The sequence below is a fragment of the Triturus cristatus genome, chromosome 10, assembly GCF_964204655.1.
Source record: "Triturus cristatus chromosome 10, aTriCri1.1, whole genome shotgun sequence".
NCBI lineage: Eukaryota > Metazoa > Chordata > Amphibia > Caudata > Salamandridae > Triturus > Triturus cristatus.
Window position 1 is genome coordinate 914054575 of NC_140593.1, and position 25137 is coordinate 914079711.

Sequence of the window (25137 nt, forward strand, 5' to 3'; positions counted from 1 at the left end):
AACCTCCCCATACATGTTAATTCTGATCCTGTCTTTTAAATCTCTATGTATATACACTAGAAAGTGTACTAGTGCCTCATTCATTACACTTTCTGGGAGGATTGACCAAAGTCAGGATCGATGAACAAAGTCGAAGGCAGAGGTCAAGTCCATAAAAGTCAAGTATATTGAGGACCACTGGGAAATTGTGTATTTCCCAATTATTAAGTTGAGGTTGAGGCATTATTCATTTGTACCCACATGGTTCCTAAAACCAAATTGGGAGGGATCCAAAATTGAATTCTCCTCAACCCAGATTTCGATCTTATTATATAGAACCCTGCCAAGGATTTTCAGTATAGTGCTATCAAAGAAATGGGCCTATTGCAGCCTGGCTGGGAGCGGTCGACCTTTTTAAAAATTGGGACAATAATGCTAGCTGTCCATGTGCTTGGTAAAGGGGAACAAACTAAATTATTAAAAACATTAAGCAGGTACCGGGCCCAGATGCCTGGTTTATGTTTGATATGTTCTATGGGCAAACCATCGGTCCTGGGGCTTTATTACTCAGGTTCTGATGTATGGCTTCCTCCACTTCAGGCAAGGATATCAAAACTCCTTTAGGGGTGGGTAACTCTGGCAGGTCCTTATCATGTGTGGGAGATGTATATATTGCAGAAAAGTAGGCTTCCCGTGCTTCACTAGTTATATCACAATTTATTTGTGTTAGTGTCTGTCCCATCGCTTGCATATCTTTATTAGTGGCCCAAAAGGGTTTACCATTCTTTGAGCTCGCAACACTAGCAAGTGCATCCCACCAGTCAATCAGTATCTCTTCCTTCCTCAAAGTGGTAACCAGCTTATATTTCTTCCTTGCCGGCAGTAAAGATAGGTGACACCTAGGTTTTACGGATAGAACCTTGTGTAACTGACGGTTTACTACTGAACACTCATTATTGAACCATCTGGGACCATGGGGTATGGTACCGGCAAGTTTCATTAATTCAGATCTAATAGCTGATCAAAGATTGGTAAATGCGGTGATTACCTCAGAAATGGGTTCCAGCACTGTCAAACACACCTCAAAGAGTTTAAGGTTTTTCCTGACTACCTTATGAAATAATTCTTTAGAATCAACTCCTTGCCAAACCAGTCGTAATTTATCTGTTGAGGGTACCGGGTTCCTTGCTCTACATTCTATTTTATACTCAGGCCTAGGAGACAGTCTAAATACTGCTACAATCAGATTATGATCGCCATGGAGTGTAGGAACAACTTTGGTGTGCATTAGAAAGTCCTCTAAACTAGGGTAAATAAAAATATAATCAATTGTGGTAGCACAACCCCTGCCTCTAAATTTAATTTCAGACGGGTTGTTATTGTTATTAGAAGTAGCGACATCCATGATGTTACTTAAATTATGAGATCACAAATGTTCCATCAACTCTTCACACCTATTACAAGATTGTACTCTGCTACAAGTCCTGGAAACAGAATAGACTTGGTGAGAAAGCTTAGCATAAAAATGGCCTCCCAAACAAATACCTGCTGTGATGTCAAAACCTTTCACATTTTTGGGAAGTAATATAGTCAAAAAGATTGATAAAATTTGCATTAGGTAGACTATAAAAACCGTTATTGTAAAAATGGATCCAATACAAAGATGTCCCTCTTTTATATTTTAAAACTTGACATTTATCACTGTGGGTTTGTAAGGCCTTAACACTGCCCCCTGCCGCAACGTTCACCCATATGGCAAGACAACCGGATGGATGTCTAGATTTAGGGAATGTAGCAAGAGTGTTATAACACTCAAACCCTTCAAGGTGTATATCTATGGTTGCCCAGAACTCTTGAAACATTGAAATATCATATTGCCTGACTAGCTCCAACCAGTCAGCTAAAACTATCTTTGATCATAAGCCTGCTAAGTTCCAGCTGAGTATATTAAAATCCTGGTTATAACAAACCAAAGGGCCCATAATAGGGATTGGAGCGTGTGATTTAGGTACGTGTAATGATCTTGTGGGTTGAAGATCAACCCCACCAGTTTGAGGAAGTGGTGTTAGTCAGTCTTGGGCATCAAGATTGGTTAGCTCTTCAAAATTGTTCCGTACAGCTAAAGGGGATGTCCCTGCTTTAGACTTCTAGGGGGCGGTTTGTAAAAGTATCCCAGTGGTATGGACCAGATTTTAGACTATCTAGAGGTGAGGATCTACTGATGTTTTAGTAGCGCCCTTACCATTGAAGGTTTATGAAAGTTGATTATAACACAATCCCATTCTATGTTTTTAGCTGAGCCGCCAACCCATCCACCACCGTACCATAAGTTACTCCTTCATGTTTAAAACTTTAAACTGCTTGTTTTTAGACAGCCAATCCACACATTTATTATGTAATTGGCCCCAAGTTTCACTCTGCTCTTCCTTAAGAGTGGGAACCCCTGCCAACACCAAAACATAGGGACAAGCTGTCGGTGGCAACCCCAACACATCCATGTTAGGTCTATGGTGTGGCCCACTCGGGGGATGGAGTGTTGCGCCACTAGATATACCATGACTCGCAGAGCGAAAATTAGGTATAAAGTTACATTTTGATGTAAAAGCGGATGAAGTGAATTGATCAACCCCAGCTGAGGTTTGTGAACAGTCATTGGGCAAGGGAAACTGTGATGTTGTTGTATCCCTAACAATAGAAGACTACCTATCGATTAGTTATGTACATGTCTTACAGGGGGTGCGATTAGAGGACTATCTGGTAGGCACTTGACACTATGGGATAAGCTAATCTACAATTGGAACATTAGACAAATGATAAGTCATTCCCACAGAGGTATCACTGTTAGTGTTGGCTATCTTTTCCCGGTGGCAGATTCTGTCCATCAAAGTCTCCAGGTGATCCAGGCAATTCATCAAGGGATTAAGTTTCATGTCTATCAAATCTCCAATCCGGGAATATAATGCATTTATAAAAGATTGCCCAATGTCCGATAGATCAGAAGTAGTTTCGGTCTGGGTATATGAGCAATAACCGGCCATGCTATTGAGGTACTTAACTGGAGGGCAGGTGCTGGATGACAACTGCATCCAGGTAGTTAAATCACTCTGGGATGCACCAGTGCATGGGGGTTGTTTCCTTATGCCGCAGACAGACTTTCCTGTTGTCCTTTTCTGTTTTGGTGCCACAGTTACAGCTACGGAGAAGACGTTTGTGGCCAATTGTGTCACAGGTAAGTCATGCTCAACGTTATGTCCATGGTTAGCAGTCCCACTGAAGGCGAACTCAGGGTTAGCACCATTCATTGTTTGCAAAATGTCACGGCTCACAGGAGATGGGGTTAGTGCAGGGGCTGTTGGAAGCCCACCAGGTTCCATCTGCATCACCTCACATCCCAACGACAATCTACGTTCAGTTAGCTTGTTTAAATAAACTTTATTCGATCTAATTTGGAGAGCATAGATCATCAAAGTATACATATTATAATAATACAATATCATTCTTCTTCGTACAATAAAAATGAGTAAGAATTACCAGTTAAAATAACAAAAGTTCAAGTCGCAACCCTCCAGACAAATAATTAAAAACAATTGAATTAAATGAAAATGATGCCCTTAGGGAATTATAAAACCATTAAAAAATATTTGATGTATTATACAAGTCATGTGTCGCATTGGGACTGATTCGGGTAGTTTTCATAATGTTTCCAGGAGATTAAATAAATATAGACCTAAAGGTTAGCAGGACTTTAAAATCTAGTGAATGTCTCCTTCGCTTACAAGCCCAAAGGAATGAAGCTACACAGAAATATACAAAAGGGTCCTGGAGCGTCTTCATAAGAACAGGGTGACACAACATTGCTTAAAATTAAACAGCCTTAAAAGAGGTATAATATATTTAGCTCTCTGTTCCTTATAAAAACGACAAAAGAAAAGGAGGTGAAGGTCAGACTGGGTGGATAGATTATCGCGCAAGCAAGTAGTCAGGTCGCTAGAAACATACTTTTTCAAAGGTAAGCCCAACATCAGAGGAATTAAGTTTAGGCGGAACCTTAAAAGGATGAACCTATGATGCAGACTCCTAGCGAGTAGAGGGTCTGTTTAATGCACTCTAGTCAGGGGATTTTATGTGCCTTATCCATTAAAAGACAGTTTTGTGTGACAATGTGATTAAGGTCCACTGTATCCCTGCTCCATATTGAGTGCCAGAGCATGATCGGGGCTACTCTCACTTTGTCAGACACATACTTTGTCACTCACCTAGAGTGTAACTCTAGGTGAGTGACATAGTTTGAGATTGAGGGAGGGAGCAAAGCGATCCTCTTAAAGGACCCATTCTCTATTTTCTGCAGGGAGTCGGTTGGTACTATGCCCCAGACCCCTGCCCCATATGTTGTTGTCGAGATTGTTTTGGCAATATAAATGTTTTTAATTGTTGATAGAGGCTTTAAGCCCAGTTTCTTAGTAAAACTGGAAACTGCCACCAGAGTGCGCTCCATTGTGTGTGTCCTTCTACCCACCATGTGTGACCAGGTTTGTTTGGTATCAAAACCAACTCCTAAATATGAAATGGTCTCCACAACGGCTAGTTTGTGAGTCCCAACATGGAACAATGATATATTTTTAGGGGGAGTTAGTCCTGAAACTAAGATGACGGTTTTTGACTTGTTAACTTTAAGATCCATGGATGACATGTAACTCGGGTAGGTGTCAATTAGGCGTTGGAGTGCTATGCCTGTCCTTGCTAGCAGGACGGCGTCATCTGCATAGGCTAGGATTGGAAATGCACCTGAGAGAAAAATGGAACATCAGGCGTACACCTTTTCAGGGCGGCTTCCACCCCATTTGTATAGAGTGAAAATAAGAATGGGGCGAGAACCCAGCCTTGCCTGACTCTATTAGCTCAATTTTGCTTGATACATTGTTAGCCACCCTTTCCAGCATATTATCCAGAGTAACAGAGGGGCGTGTGGGTGGAGGGCCTGAGCGCTTCTCCATTGCTGCTTGATTGGCAGAGACGAGTTCTCACCGTACTTATTTATTTTGTTTACACTTTTTTATTATTATCAATTGCATTTCAATAATCCATGTCATACAAAAAACCCCACAATTTTACCCCGAAAACCCCATCCCGCCCACGCTAAGTCTCACCTTATAATGTGGTGCCACTGCTGTTTCCGATGAAAGATGAAATAGAGGGGGACCAGCTCTTGGCCCAGTCTTTGGCTGGGCAGGTGCCCGGGTGCGTCCCATGCTGTGGGTGCCCACAACCCAATTTATGCAGCACATCCAGGCACAAGGAAATGGCAGCAGTAACAGTGCGCAGCAGTAACAAATTTTGTTGCGTGGACCTCATGGTCACAGGTTCAAATCCCGGCGGGTCCACTCAGCCTTTCATCCATCTGAGGTCGATAAAATGAGTACCATTGAGTTGGGTAACAATAAACATCTGTTATTCAGCGCCAAGATACCCGTAGTGGTGAACGTGCGCTTTACAAATACACGTGTTATGTTATGTTATCCCCAAATGCGATGCAGTGCACGCAACGAAATTCGTTTTATTAATTTATATGTTTACTTACCTGTAAACCTCCGTAATCCATAGTTTACTACCCCCCACCCTGCCCCTCCCCCTCCCGACGTCACCACCCTGCAGGAACTCCTACTACCGACCGCGGCTGGGCAGGGTAGAAACACCCTGACCCCCTAGGCCTGCTCAGGGGGTCCCAAAAGGATCCACAGGACTAAAAAAATCATTTTTTTAAAAAAGTTATCGGCGAACTTAGCGCTGGGGTCGCAAATCCCACCAAAATATAAAAACATTTTTTTATTGAGGCCCCCAAGTGGTCTTGGTCCTGGGGGCATTGCCAACAAATATTAGTGGGGCCCGCGGGGGCCCCCACAGCCCCGGGGACCGCCTCCCCGGGCTTTTTAAAAATATTCACGGGATGGCACACAGCCCCCACGCAGCACCGGGGACTGCCACAAAAAAATTAAACCTGTGTGGGGGCTCAAGCCCCCCTTCACACCCCAGGGCCCTCCACCTCCCCAGGGCACTAAAAATGTAAAATGGGGGTCCGTTATGGACCCCGAGCCCCGGAGACCACCACCTCCCTGGGGCTATTTTCACGAAGGGAGGGGGCCGCACGGCCCCCCTCCAGGAGCCCTTGATGTCCCTGGGGACTGCCACCCCCCAGTGCCGGCTCCTGCAGTGTCCTGGGGTGCCCACCCCGGGACACTGCTGTTTGCTATGGCAGGGTGGGAGCCGTGTGGATAGGGCCGGCCCCGGGGTATGGGGTCCCTGGGGCTAGAAGTGGCCCGGGAGGGGGGCCATGTGGCCCCCCTCCCCAAAAAATAAAATAAAGGCCAGCCCAGTGGATGGGGTCCCCGGGGCCAATAGAGGCCACAGGAGGGGAGCCACGCAGTCCCCCTCATTAAAAAATTAAATACATGTGGCTTAGCCCCGGGGGATGGGGTCCCCGGGGCCTGAATTGGCCACAGGAGGGGGGACCACGCGGCCCCTTTCCCATTCAGATTTTTCTTTTCTTTAAAAGGGGTCAGGCCCTTTTTTTTAAAAGACCGGCACTGTGCCGGAGGCCTTGCCCCTCCCAGCAACACTCTGCAAACACGCCCTGTGGCGCGTTTTAAGTTGGGGAATTAATTCCCCTTCAATACTGGGAGTCCCTGGGGGCCAATTAGCCCACCAGGTACCTCCAGTATGCGCCACAGGGGTGCCTTGCAGAGAGGTAGTCTGAGGCCACACCCCTTTTTACACCTCTCTGCAACACAGCTCTGTGGTGCTTAGTGGAGGTACCTGGTGGGCTAGTTGAACTCTAGGGACCCTCAGGACTCAAGGGGATTTAATCCCCCAATTTGCAATGCACCAGGGGTCGTTTGCACAGTGGTGCAGGGAGGGGGCGTGGCCTGATTTGAGAAGTGTGCAAACACACCCTGTGGCGCATTTTAGTTTGAGGATTAAGTCCCCTTCAATCTTAAGGGTCCTTGGTGGCCAAGTAGCCCACCAGGTACTTCCAGTAAGCACCAGGGAGCAGTGTTGCAGAGTGGTGGTCCAAGGCCATGCCCCCTTTTAATACCACTTTGCAACGCAGCTCTGTGGCGCTTAATGGAGGTAGCTGGTGGGCTAGTTGGCCCTCAGGGACCCTCAGGATTCAAGGAGACTTAATCACAATGTGTGTGGCGTGTTTTAAGTTGGCGCGTTTTAAGTTGGGGGATTAATTCCCCTTCAATCCTGAGGGTCCCTGGGGGCCAACTAGTCCACCAGGTACTGCTTTTAAATGCCACAGGGCTATGTTGCAGAGAGGTGCTCCGAGGCCACTAACCTTTTTACACCACTCTGCAAACGCATCTTCTGGTGCACTGCTGGTGGGGCGATGAGGTCCTCTTGTGTCATGAGGACCTAAAGACACAATTGGACTTCATCCTCTGAGCAGCAGTGCGCCAGAATCTGCGTTTGCAGTGTGGTGTAAAAAGGGGCGTCGCCTCAAAACACCTCTCTGAAAGGCAGGTCTGTGGAGCTTACTGGATGTACCTGGTGGGCTACTTGGCCACCAGGGACCTTCAGGATTCAAGGGAACTTAATAGGGATGTCATAGTTAGAAATTAGCATTTAAAAAAACATTGAAATGCACTGAAAAAAACATAGGTTTCAGGTACGTTATAGTTAGAAACTAGCATTTAAAAAACCTTAGAAATTCAATGAAAAAAACATAGGTTTCGGGGAGGTTATAGTTAGCTGGACATTTCACTCTTACAAAATTATAGAAATTTGGCCATTATAGTTAGTTCAGCTAACTATAACTTGTGCACCCGCAATGCACTGCTCATGGCGTCACATATTACATCTTTTATGACATGGTCAGGGACATCGCTGATGACATCACTGATGACATCTCAAATGACATCACTGATTACATCATCCACTTGAAAATCTGATGCACCTCCTCACACTTTAATATAACCTTTCATACACCCACTGTAAAATACAGACTACCATTTTCTAAATCATTGACACACCAATACCAGTTACTACATATGTACTCATTGATTCTTAGGTCTACACACACATCCACTCATTCATCCATACAATCACTCATACATGCAGTCACTCATCAATAAAACACTATCATATGCGCTCATACACCTATAAGGACACTCACACACCGCCACTCATCCATGCAGTTACTCACACACCTAGTCAGTCATGCTAAGAATCAATCACACTCTCATTTACTCACCTATACAATTATATACACACCACCTCACTTATTCATACAGATACTAACGCATACTTACTCTCTTATATTATCAGTGATACAAGTACACACTCATCCATACAGCCAGTCTCACAATCACTGACTATCATGTAGAGTCATTTATATACTTCAACTCTCACATACACTGCCTTTTACATATGTAGTTACTTGGACATGTACCACTGAGACATCCATTCACTCACCAACACATCCATACACACACTCACGCACCCATACAGCTGTTTCCACATGCACTCTTGAACCCATACACCCAGTGAATCAACCACTCACACATCTATGCATCAGTCACATACCTCCCACCCACCCACACACACTCAATCTCCCCCAAAAATACTCAACCAATCAATATCCTATATAGACACTCATGTAGCTACTGACCAACCCATGCAGCAGCTTGCACAAGAACAGACAGACTGATACAGACATTCACACAGTTTAGTCACTAACCCATGCATTCAGTAAGACACATTTAATCACTCACTTATACAGTCAGTCACGCACCTACTAAATCCTCCATCCAGACACTTATACACCCACTCATTCTTCAATACACCTTGGAATATATATAAAAGATATTTAAACTTTACAGAAACACACAGTCACTTGAGGATGTCATCAGTGATGTCATTTGAGATGTCATCAGTGATGTCCCTGACCATGTCATGAATGATGTAATATGTGACGTCATGAGCAGTGCATTGCGGGTAAGTGAGTTATAGTTAGCTGAACTAACTATAACGGCAGACTTTCTATGGTTTTGTAAGAGTGATATGTCCAGCTAACTATACCGTACCTGAAACCTATGGTTTTTTCAGTGAATATGTAAATATATATGTATATATATATATGTATATATATCTATATTCACTGAAAAAACCATAGGTTTCACACACGTTATAGTTAGGAATTAGCTTTTAAAAAACCTTGCAAATTCACTGAAAAAACCATAGGTTTCACACACGTTATAGTTAGGAATTAGCATTTAAAAAACCTTGCAAATTCACTGAAAAAACCATAGGTTTCACACATGTTATAGTTAGCTGGACATTTCACTCGTAAAAAAACAATGAAATTCCCCCGTTATAGTTAGTTCAGCTAACTATAACTCGCGTGCCCGCAATCCACTGCTGATGACGTCACATATTACATCACTCATGACATGGTCAGTGACATCACTCATGACATCACTGATGACATCTCAAATGACATCACTGATGACATCTCTGATGACGTCATCCATGTCATAAAATACCACATCTTTTCACACCCTAATATAACCTTTGATACACCGACTCAAAATTTCAGAGTTCCATTCTCAAAACCATACATACTCCAATACCAATAATTACATACCCACTTATTACTTATATACTACGCGTGCTGAGTTCGCGCATGCGCGCGTAGTACGTTTGCGCATGCGTGTGTGCTTCGTTCGCACGCAACGTACGCGCATAATTCGTACGCGCATGCGCGCGTAGTACGTTCAGTTTTAGATTCTTCCAACACCACACCCACTCCCCTCATGGCAAGTCATGTGATCAAGAAACAACACTTTTCATTGGTTCAAAGTAGTTTCAGTTCCAGATTCTTCCAACACCACACCCACTCCCCTCATTATTACTAGGAGAAGGAGCTAATCTGTTTTTGAGATACAATGGCAGAGGAGCAGCCATCTTCTGAGAGTGAACAGGATACTCTTGTGAGACAGAGTTAGAGGAAGCAGAAAGACTCCTTCATATGGCAGTTTTTCACTTTTCCAGAAGGCCAAAAGAAGGTGAATGCACCAAAAGTCACCTGCATTCTTTGTCACCGGACCTTATCACGTGGAAATGCTAATAAGAAATACTCTTTTAGTATTCACACAATGTTAAGGCACTTTGAAAAAGTGCATCCTGCGACTTTTGCTCGAGCTTTTAGTGAAAACCCAACAGCAGCTCATCCGAGCACATACGCAACAGCTCAGCCGAGCACACCATTGGCAGCTCAGCCGAGCACTTCTTTTGCGGTGGTGCCTTCTCCTACTTCTACACCTCTGGATATACGCCCTTCTTTTGGGAGGCTGTATACACGGTGCATGGACTGTCATACTCTCATTTCTCTGGGTGAGACCAGTATTGATCTCATTGAGAGGAAATTAGAGGAGCACTCATGCACCAGGCCATAGTTTTTTTCATTTTTTTGTTTTTCTCTTCCTCTGTCCCTACATTAACACAAGGGCTCTTTTTAGAGCCACCTAAAATCTAAACACAAAAACTTGTTTTTTTAATCTTTTTGTTGATGTTTTGTTTAGGGTGTGCGCACGGTGCGCGCACCCTATGTTTTTTTAAAAAAAAAATAATCGTTTTTTTCACCCTTTGTGATCCTTCAGGGACTCCCTGACAAAGACTAGGGGGTCACGAAGTCTCTACCATGCCCCCTTTCCATGTTCTCCACCTTTGTTTTAAATTTAAACACATTTTTTAATGTTTTTTTTTAATTGCAAGTAAAATGGATTACATTTCCTAAATTTTCTTTCAAGATCTGAAAAAAAGAAAAAAAGTATTAATATTCAACAATACATTTTCTTAAGCAGTACATATTTTTTCATATTTAACAAAGCAATTTTTTGCCCTTTTTTTGCTGTTTTCAGAATGTATTGAATTTCACAGAAAATAGTGATATCAATTGTTTTCATCATTTAACAGCGGGCAAAAAAAAAAACAATCTGAAAGATTGTTTAAAAAAAGCCCTGAATCTCTTCTTACTAAAACAGAACTTGATAGAAATGTCACAAATATATTAAAAATACCTTCTAAGAACGATAACTATTTGCAATAAATAACGTCTGTAAGTCTTGCAGATTAAGCACGTACACCAAAATAATATCTGTCAAACAAGCCCACAATTGTTACCTTTACCTTTCCTTGAGGCCAAATGGTAATTTTAAAATCCTTTGTAAGTGAAATATCCAATGTTAATCCTATAAAATTGAAATAATGGTTTCTTCAGATGCTGGAATTTGTATCTAAAATTTTGGTTTTAGAAAAATTAAGTAACAATTTGGTAAATCATAAGGCAAACGTTGCTTGAAAATCAATTGAGAATCATTACACAATGTCCATCCTTTTACACATTTAAGATAAACTGTGTAATGACCAGAAGTTATAGAAGGTCCATCATGAAAAATAATTGCAACTGCAACAAAAGTTTTACCTGATATTGATAATTGATTTCCTACAAACTTCTTTAGTAAAGTTTCCATTTTAGTTCCATCTGCTCTACAACGTTGCATCATTAAAATTACATACTGTCCATATTTATGTAAAAATAACATTGATAACATGTCTGATTTACATTGAGAACATTCCATGTTGTGATTTGCATCTTTAACTAATTTACTGAAAGTCACTGTTTTACTCTCTGGTAATGTTAAATATATGAACCTTTCTCAATCAACATTACTGCTGCATGTGTTCATACAGTTTTCACAACAATGTTTCCATTTATATGAGACACCTACTATATTTTCTATTTCTACCCCTTCATCTTCCAGTACCATAAGCATATACATCAAGAATTCCTGTGCATCTTGCTGGACATCTTGTGTAAACTGTGTACATCCAGAACATTCATCTAAAAGATTTCTAACATCAGAAGCACTTTCTATTTTAGTTTTATCATTACTCAGCTTCTCATAAAGGAGACTCAGCAGAGAACAGAATCTTTTTTCATGATTTAGTATTATCTGCTCTTGCAAAATTTGAAGATAAAATACAACATTGAGCACTATATTTGCGTAGCAGTTGACACCAGAGCTATTTTCAAAATGACAACCAACAACCTCTTCAACACTGTCCTTTTTCTTTTTGCTTGCAGTCACATCACTCTCTTTTTGTTTTCTCTTCTGTACATCCTTATTACAGATACTCTCAAATCTCCTTTTCCGACAAACAACACGTTTTTCAAACACAGGATACTGACCTAAATGAGGAGCATAGCTTCTTCTTAATCTATTATACTCCTTTACACAGTTTGCATCAGCACTTACTTTTGAGTCATCAAAGTCTATCATGAATAAACCAGATATTTTTTTCACGTGTGACAAAGCAACATATGACATACCTTCTTTAAACACAGTAGATCCAATGTTTACAAATGCACTATCTACAGTTAATCCTTGAGATTTGTGAATAGTTACTGCATATGCTAGAGAAAACGGAAACTGCTTCCTACGTACATATAAGTCTTTCACAAGCAAGAAACGAACTGAACAACGACAAATGTCTTTAACCTCTTCAATCTGATCAAATTTTATTTTTAAAAATTCAATTCCAACTTTTTTCTGGTAATTAACAAAACCCACAACTTTACCCATAGCTCCGTTCACTAAACCTTTCTCTACATCCAAATTACGTCTTAAAATTACTCGACAGTTCATACATACATAAAGATTCTTTTCTAAACCGGCTGTTTTCGAGATGTTTTTCTCTAGAGAATCCAATTTACTTGTCAATTTGTTTGCCAATATAATAGTTATTCCTTCATGTTGTATTTTATCCACAGCTTCCAGTTTGAGAATCTCTTCATCTTCCAATTTCAAAAGTTCTTGATTGAATATAGAGCATTCATGTAGTGTTGGCATTAAGCATATTACAGTATTTTTTCCAGCAATGTTCTTGTATATTTTCTCTGGAACTATTTGTTCTGTTGGAAACACATTACATAGCAATCGACTCTGTAAAGCTTTTCTGCCATGTTCTGTGAGTAGTCCAATTCTGATATCTTTGAGAATACTTGCATAATCCTCATCATTGGCTTGCCGCATATTGGTAATGAGTTCTTTATACTCAAAGTATGTCCAAATATTCACATTACCTATACTTCCTAATGACTTTTTCGTGTCTTCATGTGTAAGGGTTTGAAATACTGGTTGTCCTTTAACTGGAGTAAGCTGCAGAAGATCCCCAAAAACTATAACATAATTTCCTCCAAATAGCACATCATAGTTTGTCTTTAGAATTTGTTGCATTCTTAAATGCACAAAGGCAAGCATTAAGTTTGATACCATGCTTGCCTCATCAATGATGAGAACTTTAATTTTTTTCAATACTCTTGCAACTTCAAAACATGCTTCTCCTGTTAGCTTGTGGTATTGTATTTTGTTCTCGTGCTCTACTGGTAACATTAGCCAACGATGGAGGGTAATTCCTTTTATGTTATATGCTGCTAACCCAGTTGGAGCAGTAACAACACAAGACAAAGTTGAATCTGTTTTTTGCTGTAGGTAGCTTCTAATTACTTTAATCAAGAAACTTTTTCCAGTTCCGGCTTGTCCACTCACATACATTCTGATTGGTTGAAACGATGTGCATGAGCACTCTTTATTTTCATGTAGTAATCCGTGATCAATTTTTTTTCTGACTTCCTCATCAATTTGTTGTTGTTCATCATTCAGTTGTTGTTCCATATTTGGTAAGTTTATTAAATCTTCCTGAGCTTGATTCATAGCTGTTTCGACTTCAGTCATGGCTATTGCAGCTTCATTTTCTACGATTGGTTGTCCTAGAGGATCTTGACTGAACGTCCCAGAACTTTGACTGTCTTGAGAACTGTTTCTAGCTACTTCAGCTGCAATTGTTGCTTCTTGTTCAATTTCTTCATTTAACATTTGAACATAAGTTGAGAAAGTACTGCATTCTATGCTATCTTTGCAAGCATTAAAGGAATCTTCATAGCTCTGAAAATCTCCAAGTAGTTCGTCCTCCGAACGCCATGGTTTAAACAGCTGTAAAAGTGCCAAGTAGTAAAATTCCTTTTTGTCATTAGTGTCACAATTCAGCTTCCGGTGATTAATCAAACTTCCTTTTGTTTGTTTTACCAAACATCCTTCCTCACCAGTGACTTTATATTTTCCATTGTTGATGTCTTCTGTGGTATTCCGTTTATAAATGTAGTTCTGCAGCACTTCATATAGACACATGTTCTCAAGATGATGACTTCTTTGTGGGTAATATGTGTCCAACATGTTTGTTCTTAAAATGTCTGTACTTTCAGGTTCGTACTCTGCTAAATAATATTCAATTTCTCATTCCTGCAAGGCCTAAACTTACCCAAAGTATTCTTCTGGATTTGGAGTACAGACTTGCAGATGATAAACTATCTGAGCATTCGTAGGATCCAATTTCTCGATGCGATAACATCTTTAAACTGAAACTGTATAGCTTTTTACTGACAGTCTTCTCGTGAGAAATCTCTTCCCACATTTCTTTCAATTCTGTTTTCTCAGATTTAGTGATGTAAGATGTGACATACCGAGCAACAGCAATAGAATTGTCAGCTACATACTGCATATCCATGTTAGCATTCCACATGGATAAAATGACTGGGTTGTAGTCATTTATATATTTTGACTCTTCTTTTCTTCTTAGGTTGTAGGTATTCTTAGGCGATTTTCTTGTAAAAGTATGTCGCACAGCTGACATAAAACTGTTTATTCTTCCTTTTGAAAGAACAGGTCGTGGAAATCCAAATCGACATTTTGTGTAGAATTTATCTCTACTCTTGTACTTTCGTCGACAGTATTTTCCACACTGATGTCTTTGGAAATGTAAAACTTGCTCTTTTAAGGTTTTTTCTTCTGTGCTTTTAGGTATAGCACATGTTGCATATTCTTCAATGAAAGATAAAACTGCATCATCAGAATCTGTTCCAAATTTTGGGGCATCCTGATCCACAACAGCATATGAATATGAGGAGCACCTCTTGCCTGGTACTCTTTTCTCCAAAAGAAATCCACAACTTCTCCAAGAGGTGGATTTTTTTTATTGCAGATGAAGGACATCATAGCCTCAAATCTATGAATGAAATATCTGCAAACATTAACCTGATCCAATGAGCACAATTCTCCTGCTTGTCTTGTATTGGATGTTTTCAATATTTGAATTTGCCTCTCGAAGAAAATCCAGTAAATCATCCCAAGCGTACTCAGCACAGCTTAGGGTAAGGAACCATGTAGGAGTTCCTAAATTCCGTAACATACATTTCAATTCTCCATGGCGTCGGTACCAATATTCATTAGTCCCACGCTGACAAGCCATCAAATTAATCAATTGATATTCCAAATGATCATCTCGCTGTTGTACTTTGTTCATAAAATCCTTTGCAGACACAATATGTAGATGTACTCCAGTTTTTAAAATGTGATTTACTGCATAAGATAGTTCAGACAAGTCACTTTCAAATAAAAGATGGAACAAATATGGAATACTTTGTCGAAATCTTGGATCTTCTGCATATAACCTTGTAGTCCGATACTCAGAAGCAGGAATCTGTACTGGACGTTCATCATATCGTCCACCTTTTCCTGTAGGAAACAGCTGGGGAAAACAACGAGCTTCCAAGCTCTCCTCCCATACACTCACGAGTTCCTTGTGCTTTTTTCATCTGAAATAGATCAATAGTGTTTCCCATAACTTCTTTAGAATGAAGAGGATGTATGCTGAAATGTTCATAAATTTCTTCTTCTTTTGATTTATCCACTTTTTCAATTTGCCCAGCTGGTATTCCTGAGTCTGGTAGTAAAACTTCTTCATCTTCATCCATATAAATTGTTTCATACCAGTTATTATTTCTTTTCAAATATAAATTTGCTCTTTGTACTTTTCGTACATCTACCAGCTCCTGCCAAATTTTCTTATTCTTTGTTGGTACTCCATTAACCAGAATAACTAATGGTTCAGTTTCCAATCTATCTGCATCAATTGTTTCCATATTTTTTTTCAAATCCAATGACAAATAGACAACTCTTCCTTTTAAACCTCTTTGTAAATCCGAAGGAGGTAATTTACCTGTTTTTGGCTCCATACGCACTATGGTCTGAAACGGATGGACACATTGAATGAGTATAGACTCATACGTATTTAAATCAGAAAGTTCTGCAGGAATATCAACCAATTCTAAATTATTATGTACAGCTCTGGCTGGCATTCTATTTTCTTCTAACTTGTTATAACAGTATTTACAAATACGCTGATCTTCACCCAAATCAAAACTATTTTCCAGAAATATATATGTTGCAAAATCCTTCCACTTATAATTATCTTCATTTTCAATTTTTTTATACAGTTCAACATTTCTTGTTTGAATTTTATAATGGCTTCTCCGGCAACAAATACAAGTAATATTTGGTCTTTCATTAGAGATGATAGCAAATTTTGTCATTTCATCTTCAACATATTTACTAACAGTGAGTTCTACATTCTCTTTAACATTTTCCTCAATAACTGTGGCATTTCCTGCACTTTCTTGCTCTGGACCGAAGTAACACAACTGAATATCATCAGTAACCTTCACTACATCTGATACAGATCCACGGAACAGAGCACTATTCAACTCATTTAACTTTAGTGCTGGACTTTTAGCAAAATAGAATGTTCTCACAAACTTTCTCATTTCAGTATGATGAACAGCCAGCCTCCTAAAATGGTGAAAAACACTTTGGCAAACTTTCCTAGATAGACAAGCAAGAGAATGTCCTTGCAAACCAGTATTCTCTCTCACTCTGCATGGGTCTAGTCTTTGAAGCACCTTAATCTTCTGTTTAACACTCTTTTTACTATATTCTCTTAGGAAGTCACGTAATTTATCAATAGATTCCTGTCGCACAGTGCAAATACTACTACAATTCCAAGTGTACACTGGGGCTTTAGGACGTCTCCCCATAACCTCATCAGCTAACACTTCTTCCTCATTTCTTGGAACCATTTTCTCCTTTTCCATTACACAACCATCTTTAACTTCATAAGCTCGACCATTGGTGTCAACTGCATGCAACAAACTATTACTTTGAAGATAACTCTCTTCATTAAAAAATGGCTCAGTACTTGAACTATGCTTCCATTCTCCTAAGAACACTTTACAAAAGTTATTTTTTTTCACTACTCTTTTCCTTTTGCTTTGTGACTTCATTGCTTTGACTAATTTTTCTAATCTACGCATCCTGTTCAAAATTAAAATGAATAGTTTTCATTTTATTTCCAAAGCCTTAGCAACAATTGTTTCAATATATTTCTTTTGTTTATAAAATTTGGTTTTCTTCTTATATTTTTTCACATCCTTTAGCAAATTTAACATCACTCTTCTCTGAAACATTTTTCTATGAATATATTTAAAATCTATTTTTCGTGTTAAGTCACTCTTTCTTACTTCTGATTCAACATTGGCTTTTCGTATTTTCTGTCGACTCTGTTGTTGTATTGTACTTGAAACACTATTTGCATTTTTTCTTTTGTTTGAAGATATTTAAAAAAAAATCCTTAGTCTGCTTACCAGAAGACTTTTTCTTTTTTCCAACATGAGGTTCTTCAACTATTTTTTTTGGTCCAGTTTTCTTCAAATATAGATGTTGTTGCTGTTCTTTTCTCTTTCTTGACTTTATAGGCATCTTTAATTAATTTCACTGTTGTTCAGCAATACCTGAAAGAAACTAAAAAAAAAATACCTTTATGTAATTTTAATACATTACAATTTTTTTTGAGCTTTTCAAATCCTATCATATGACCTGTCCCTTTCCTACAACTGCAAGTCTGACAGAACAAGAGCAACACGTATTAAATCTCTAACATCAATTCCTGTGTGCACACAGACCCATGGTGTGATTCTAGGCAAAAAACAATTTTGGTTTGGCAATTTCAAAGCACATTTACTACTGTGGAAGAGTAAGTGATAATTACTATGGCAGCCTGACACATTTTCCTTATATTTTAGAGAGGCAGAAAAGAGTACATGTCCTAACAACTACTTGAGACCATCAGCATGTGTTACAGGGTGAGTGATTAGAGTAGAGCAAAGGAAATGAGCCTTGGTGACGTTGAATGTGTTAGCATTACACACTGCTATCTGAAATACCACACTGTGCTGAATAGTAAGCATGAGAGTGCAGGAGAAGCACCTGTCTGTGTGCTAAGAGCGTGCTTCTGGAGACCGTGTATTGTCAGGTGCAACATAGATCTGCATGTCCGCTTGCACAACTGCATGAAGACTGCAGACATGTATGTAAGACTACATGTGTGGTAAAGGTTAATTGGACTTTTGAACATGTAAAAACTACCTCACCCATTGCGGGAGTGGAAGGAAAATGTACCATGCTAATTTCAAATGTGTTAGCATTTGCCTCTCATTTGTGAGAAAGTGATTTCTGGTAAATGCTAACCATCACAGTTCTTGAAAACAAGCTGCCCCTTTCCTGCGAGTGCAAGTCTAACAGAGCAAGAGCAACACAAATTAAATCTCTGGCAAGAATTCCTGTGTGCACGCAGACTCATGGTGTGATTCTAGGCACAAAACAGTATCCCTGGGTGATACCAGTACACCTTAACTTATGGTGAAGACATACTCCATAATATCTGACATGTTCAAGGCAGTTAAATATCTTCCTTTACATAAAATGTAAAACACAACTTTAAAAGTGGAAGGAAATTTTACCATGCTATTTTCAAATGTGTTTGCATTTGCCTTTCATTTGTGAGAAAGTGATTTCTGCTGAATGCTAACCATCACAGTTCTTGAAAACAAGCTTCCCCTTTCCTGTGAATGCAACGCTAACAGAGCAAGAGCAACACAAATTAAATCTCTGAGAAGAATTCCTGTGTGCAGACAGACTCATGGTGTGATTCTAGACAGAAAACAGTATTTCTGGGTGATACCAGTACACCTTAACTTATGGTGAAGACATACTCCATAATATGTTTCAAGTTCAAGGCACTTAAATATCTTCCTTAACATAAAATGTAAAACACAACTTTTAAAGTGGTAGGAAAATGTTCCTTGCTAATTTCAAATGTGTTTGCATTTGCCTCTCATTTGTGAGAAAGTGATTTCTGCTGAATGCTAATCATCTCAGTTCAAGAAAACAAGCTGCCCCTTTCCTGCAAGTGCAAGTCTAACAGAGCAAGAGCAACACGGATTAAATCTCTGAGAAGAATTCCTGTGTGCACACAGACTCATGGTGTGATTCTAGGCACAGAACAGCATCCCTGGGTGATACCAGTACACCTTAACTTATGGTGAAGACATACTTCATAATATCTGACATGTTCAAGGCAGTTAAATATCTTCCTTAACATTAAATGTAAAACACAACTTTTAAAGTAGTAGGAAAATGTACCATGCTAATTTCAAATGTGTTAGCATTTGCCTCACATTTTTGAGAAAGTGATTTCTGCTGAATGCTAACCATCACAGTTCTTGAAAACAAGCTGCCCCTTTCCTGCGAGTGCAAGGCTAACAGAGCAAGAGCAACACAAATTAAATCTCTGAGAAGAATTCCTGTGTGCAGACAGACTCATGGTGTGATTCTAGACAGAAAACAGTATTTCTGGGTGATACCAGTACACTTTAACTTATGGTGAAGACATACTCCATAATATCTTTCAAGTTCAAGGCACTTAAATATCTCCCTTAACATAAACTGTAGAACACAACTTTAAAAGTGGAAGGAAATTTTACCATGCTATTTTCAAATGTGTTTGCATTTGCCTCTCATTTGTGAGAAAGTGATTTCTGCTGAATGCTAACCATCACAGTTCTTGAAAACAAGCTGCCCCTTTCCTGCGAATGCAACGCTAACAGAGCAAGAGCAACACGAATTAAATCTCTGAGAAGAATTCCTGTGTGCAGACAGACTCATGGTGTGATTGTAGACACAAAGCATTATTTCTGGGTGATACCAGTACACCTTAACTTATGGTGAAGACATACTCCATAATATGTTTCAAGTTCAAGGCACTTAAATATCTTCCTTAACATAAAATGTAAAACACAACTTTTAAAGTGGTAGGAAAATGTTCCTTGCTAATTTCAAATGTGTTTGCATTTGCCTCTCATTTGTGAGAAAGTGATTTCTGCTGAATGCTAATCATCTCAGTTCAAGAAAACAAGCTGCCCCTTTCCTGCAAGTGCAAGTCTAACAGAGCAAGAGCAACACGGATTAAATCTCTGAGAAGAATTCCTGTGTGCACACAGACTCATGGTGTGATTCTAGGCACAGAACAGCATCCCTGGGTGATACCAGTACACCTTAACTTATGGTGAAGACATACTTCATAATATCTGACATGTTCAATGCAGTTAAATATCTTCCTTAACATTAAATGTAAAACACAACTTTTAAAGTAGTAGGAAAATGTACCATGCTAATTTCAAATGTGTTAGCATTTGCCTCTCATTTTTGAGAAAGTGATTTCTGCTGAATGCTAACCATCACAGTTCTTGAAAACAAGCTGCCCCTTTCCTGCGAGTGCAAGGCTAACAGAGCAAGAGCAACACGAATTAAATCTCTGAGAAGAATTCCTGTGTGCAGACAGACTCATGGTGTAATTCTAGACACAAAACAGTATTTCTGGGTGATACCAGTACACCTTAACTTATGGTGAAGACATACTCCATAATATCTTTCAAGTTCAAGGCACTTAAATATCTCCCTTAACATAAACTGTAGAACACAACTTTAAAAGTGGAAGGAAATTTTATCATGCTATTTTCAAATGTGTTTGCATTTGCCTCTCATTTGTGAGAAAGTGATTTCTGCTGAATGCTAACCATCACAGTTCTTGAAAACAAGCTGCCCCTTTCCTGCGAATGCAACGCTAACAGAGCAAGAGCAACACGAATTAAATCTCTGAGAAGAATTCCTGTGTGCAGACAGACTCATGGTGTGATTGTAGACACAAAGCATTATTTCTGGGTGATACCAGTACACCTTAACTTATGGTGAAGACATACTCCATAATATGTTTCAAGTTCAAGGCACTTAAATATCTTCCTTAACATAAAATGTAAAACACAACTTTTAAAGTGGTAGGAAAATGTTCCTTGCTAATTTCAAATGTGTTTGCATTTGCCTCTCATTTGTGAGAAAGTGATTTCTGCTGAATGCTAATCATCTCAGTTCAAGAAAACAAGCTGCCCCTTTCCTGCAAGTGCAAGTCTAACAGAGCAAGAGCAACACGTATTAAATCTCTGAGAAGAATTCCTGTGTGCACACAGACTCATGGTGTGATTCTAGGCACAGAACAGCATCCCTGGGTGATACCAGTACACCTTAACTTATGGTGAAGACATACTTCATAATATCTGACATGTTCAAGGCAGTTAAATATCTTCCTTAACATTAAATGTAAAACACAACTTTTAAAGTAGTAGGAAAATGTACCATGCTAATTTCAAATGTGTTAGCATTTGCCTCTCATTTTTGAGAAAGTGATTTCTGCTGAATGCTAACCATCACAGTTCTTGAAAACAAGCTGCCCCTTTCCTGCGAGTGCAAGGCTAACAGAGCAAGAGCAACACGAATTAAATCTCTGAGAAGAATTCCTGTGTGCAGACAGACTCATGGTGTGATTCTAGACACAAAACAGTATTTCTGGGTGATACCAGTACACCTTAACTTATGGTGAAGACATACTCTATAATATCTTTCAAGTTCAAGGCACTTAAATATCTCCCTTAACATAAACTGTAGAACACAACTTTAAAAGTGGAAGGAAATTTTACCATGCTATTTTCAAATGTGTTTGCATTTGCCTCTCATTTGTGAGAAAGTGATTTCTTCTGAATGCTAACCATCACAGCTCTTGAAAACAGCCTGCCCCTTTCCTGCGAGTGCAAGGCTAACAGAGCAAGAGCAACACAAATTAAATCTCTGAGAAGAATTCCTGTGTGCAGACAGACTCATGGTGTGATTCTAGACACAAAGCATTATTTCTTGGTGATACCAGTACACCTTAACTTATGGTGAAGACATACTCCATAATATCACATTTCTATTATTTATATCCAACTACACCACATACATCCCCTCTAAAATTCATAACTCACCTTTAAAAGTAGTTAGTTGAGAAAGAAATGTGCTACTCTCACAGCAGATTATCAGAGCCAGAATCTCTGAACTGCACACCTCTCAGCAGAACCAGTAAATGGCAATCTTTTCCTCTTTTTTTTCACACATATACATGTCAACTTCAAATCACAGTGTTTCCCACATTTTTTCAAATGGAATCACACATTTCTATTGGTTGCAAATTTCAACCCTTTTCCAAATGATCCCTTCTCCCAACATGACTTCTGCCTGCTACCATAGCAACAGCTCATGGAACACTGGTGTGAGCAGAGAGGTCAGAAGTTCAGCACACAATGTTTCAAATCCAAAGAGCAAGAGTGCTTGACTTTTCAAACCTAACAGTAAATCCAAACTAATGTTCTGTGGGAACACATTTTTCTGAACCAATACAAAACATGTTTTTAAAAATGTAAACATACAGCCTAGTTTTTAGTGTTGAATGGTCTGAAACAGCCAATGATTTCTTTTTATTTTAAAAAAAGTATGTACGCCTCCATTTTACAACTATCTTTCTTTTCATATTGCCATTCTACTGAAAGACACCTTCTGAGTGCATCCAGATCTCCTTGGAAGATGTTCACAGTGTGGATTATAGGTCGCAGCTATGTCTTCTGGAGTGAAAAGTTTGCAGAAAAAAGAGGTATTGTGGAAGATCTTGCTTTGCCAAATGTAGACATTAAATGGATTGGTCAGAGAGGGTTAATGTGGCACCAAGTAATGCCTTTGGTGAAAACCTTTCTACATCTCCCACAGCCTAACCTTATTATTGTGCACTGTGGTGGAAATGACCTAGGCACTTTAACTGGGGTAGGTCTGGAAATGCTTATTAAGGACACCTTTCTGCAATTGATGTCACTTTTTCCACAAACTGCCTTTGTATATTCTAATATATGCCAAAGGCAAAAGTGGAACTGGTCCAACCAACATTGTCCGCAGATTGACAAAGCAAGAAAGCACGTCAATAAGTCTGTTTCTGCTTTCCTCAGAGACTATGGTATTGGTTCTATATACCACAACAACTTGCGTTACAACATGCAAGACATTTATAGAGGAGACGGTGTACATTTCAATGATGAAGGGAACAGAGTCTTCCTCTTGAACTTTAGACTCTGCATCGGTACTTACTTGTAGGTACCAAAAAACACTCTATAAACACAACAGCTCTTTTTAGAGCCACCTAATATCTAAACACTTAATCTTCTTTTTTAAATTCTTTTGTTTTTTTTAAATGTTACCATGCGCGCACGGTACGCGCACCTCGCGAATTTTTTTAAAAAAATTAAAATCTTTTTTTTGGCCCTTCGGGGTCCCACTGTGACCCCCTGACAAACACTAGGGGGTCAGAAACTCCCTACCCTGCCCCCTTTTCACGTTCTCCTCCTTTCCTTTTCAGTGTGACAGACAAAATGGTGGCCGACACTTCCTGATTTTGACCGATTCGAATGTTTACAGACATATAACAACCAATCAGAATTTCGCTCGCGCACCCTAACGTGCGCGCACCGTACGCTTACGGTGCGCGCACGGTACGCGCTTATAGATATTTATATGCTTTTAAATGCTATTTTCTCAGGAACTACTGAACAGATTGACACCAAACCTGCAAAAGGCACTTCCCTGACCTGAGGACTACTTCTCTGCCAAATTTTAAGTAATTCTGTTCAGCCGTTCGGGCTGTACCTTCGACTAAAGGTCCTATGGAAAAATGCATGGGGAAAACGCGTTTTGGGACCTCCCTTTTTTCTCGGCCCCCGCTTGACGAATCACCCCGAGACTTTCTGGGTAGGAGCTGAGCGGAGCGCCCCATTAGTTTTGAAATTTCGCGAGGATTCGTCAACCGGCGCCAAAGTTATTCAAAATAGAATTTTGAGATTTCCTATGGAAACACGGTCCTAACTATAACTATCTACTGGCGACCGCCAGTAGATAATATATATATACATATTCATATATATTCATACATCCATATAACGTTTTTATAAAGTATTTTTTCAGTAAAATGATGTGTAGTGCTATTTCTTCCTTATGAAGGAGCAAGACCCCAAACCTTGAAGAGGTTTGTGGGAAGAGTGATGGTGTGACCATGCATTATGAGGAATATCATTCCCTTTGTCCTGTGTTAAAATGATATTAAAAGTTATGTCTGAGTTCCATGACTTTATAAAGGAAATCGGCCTTCAACCTCACTCCTCTATAAAGTGTGAAACTGCTCCGAGACTCAGAATGTACAGCAGGGTGTATTTATCCTATATATATGATATGGTCCTTGTGCGCTGTAAGGTTCTTCAGATACCCACTTGCATTAATTAAAATTTAATTCTGCTAATGATAGTATTAAAGGACTATTTAAAAACAACTTCAGTATTTGATCATTTGTTAATTGTTTTATGTCTTTTATCCTTCAGCCACTTGAGGAAGAATTGACCCCAGGTCCTACAGCTGAAATAACTGTCAAAGGCAAAGAAGATTCCCCTCTTCTCACTTGCGAAAATAGTGAAGAACCAGCAGTACAGGATGTGGTATGCACATCAGTCTTATCTTATCATTTAAATTCTTCTTTCACAGTATAATAGTGTTATGTTACTTCACATATAACTGTTAATTTCATAGCTGTGCATGTGTACTTCAGATGTTCCTATGTTGAAATAATATTTACTTCCCCATCTCTTTATTTTGCATTTGGCAGTGAGTTGGATGGGACTTTTTTTTAGAAAGTTTCATGAAGATTTGTCTAACAGTGACAAAATTGTTAGCAAACCAAAAAATTCATTTTCTATAGAATTATGGTTTTCCATAGGAAATGCCTTTTATGTTATATAATAACTTTTGCATCATTTGACGAATCTCCACAAAACTTTCCAAAATGTTTATCTTTTTGCCTAGTTTGTGCTTTGAAGGATTTGGGGTGAAGCGAGGTCCAAGAAAAAAGGGAGGTTCCAAAACGTAAAGTCTCCATTCATTTTCCAAAGATTTTTTAAAGAAGCACGATGCA

At 39.4% G+C, this 25137-nt stretch overlaps 1 long non-coding RNA gene across 1 annotated transcript in view; it reads left to right on the plus strand.

Moving 5' to 3' along the window:
* LOC146796251 (uncharacterized) overlaps positions 1-25137 on the plus strand; it is a 107507-nt gene that overhangs the window by 50216 nt on the left and 32154 nt on the right. Inside the window, exon 3 of the long non-coding RNA XR_014969911.1 lies at positions 24551-24664. This is a non-coding gene — a long non-coding RNA (uncharacterized LOC146796251). The remainder of the gene's footprint in view (positions 1-24550; positions 24665-25137) is intronic.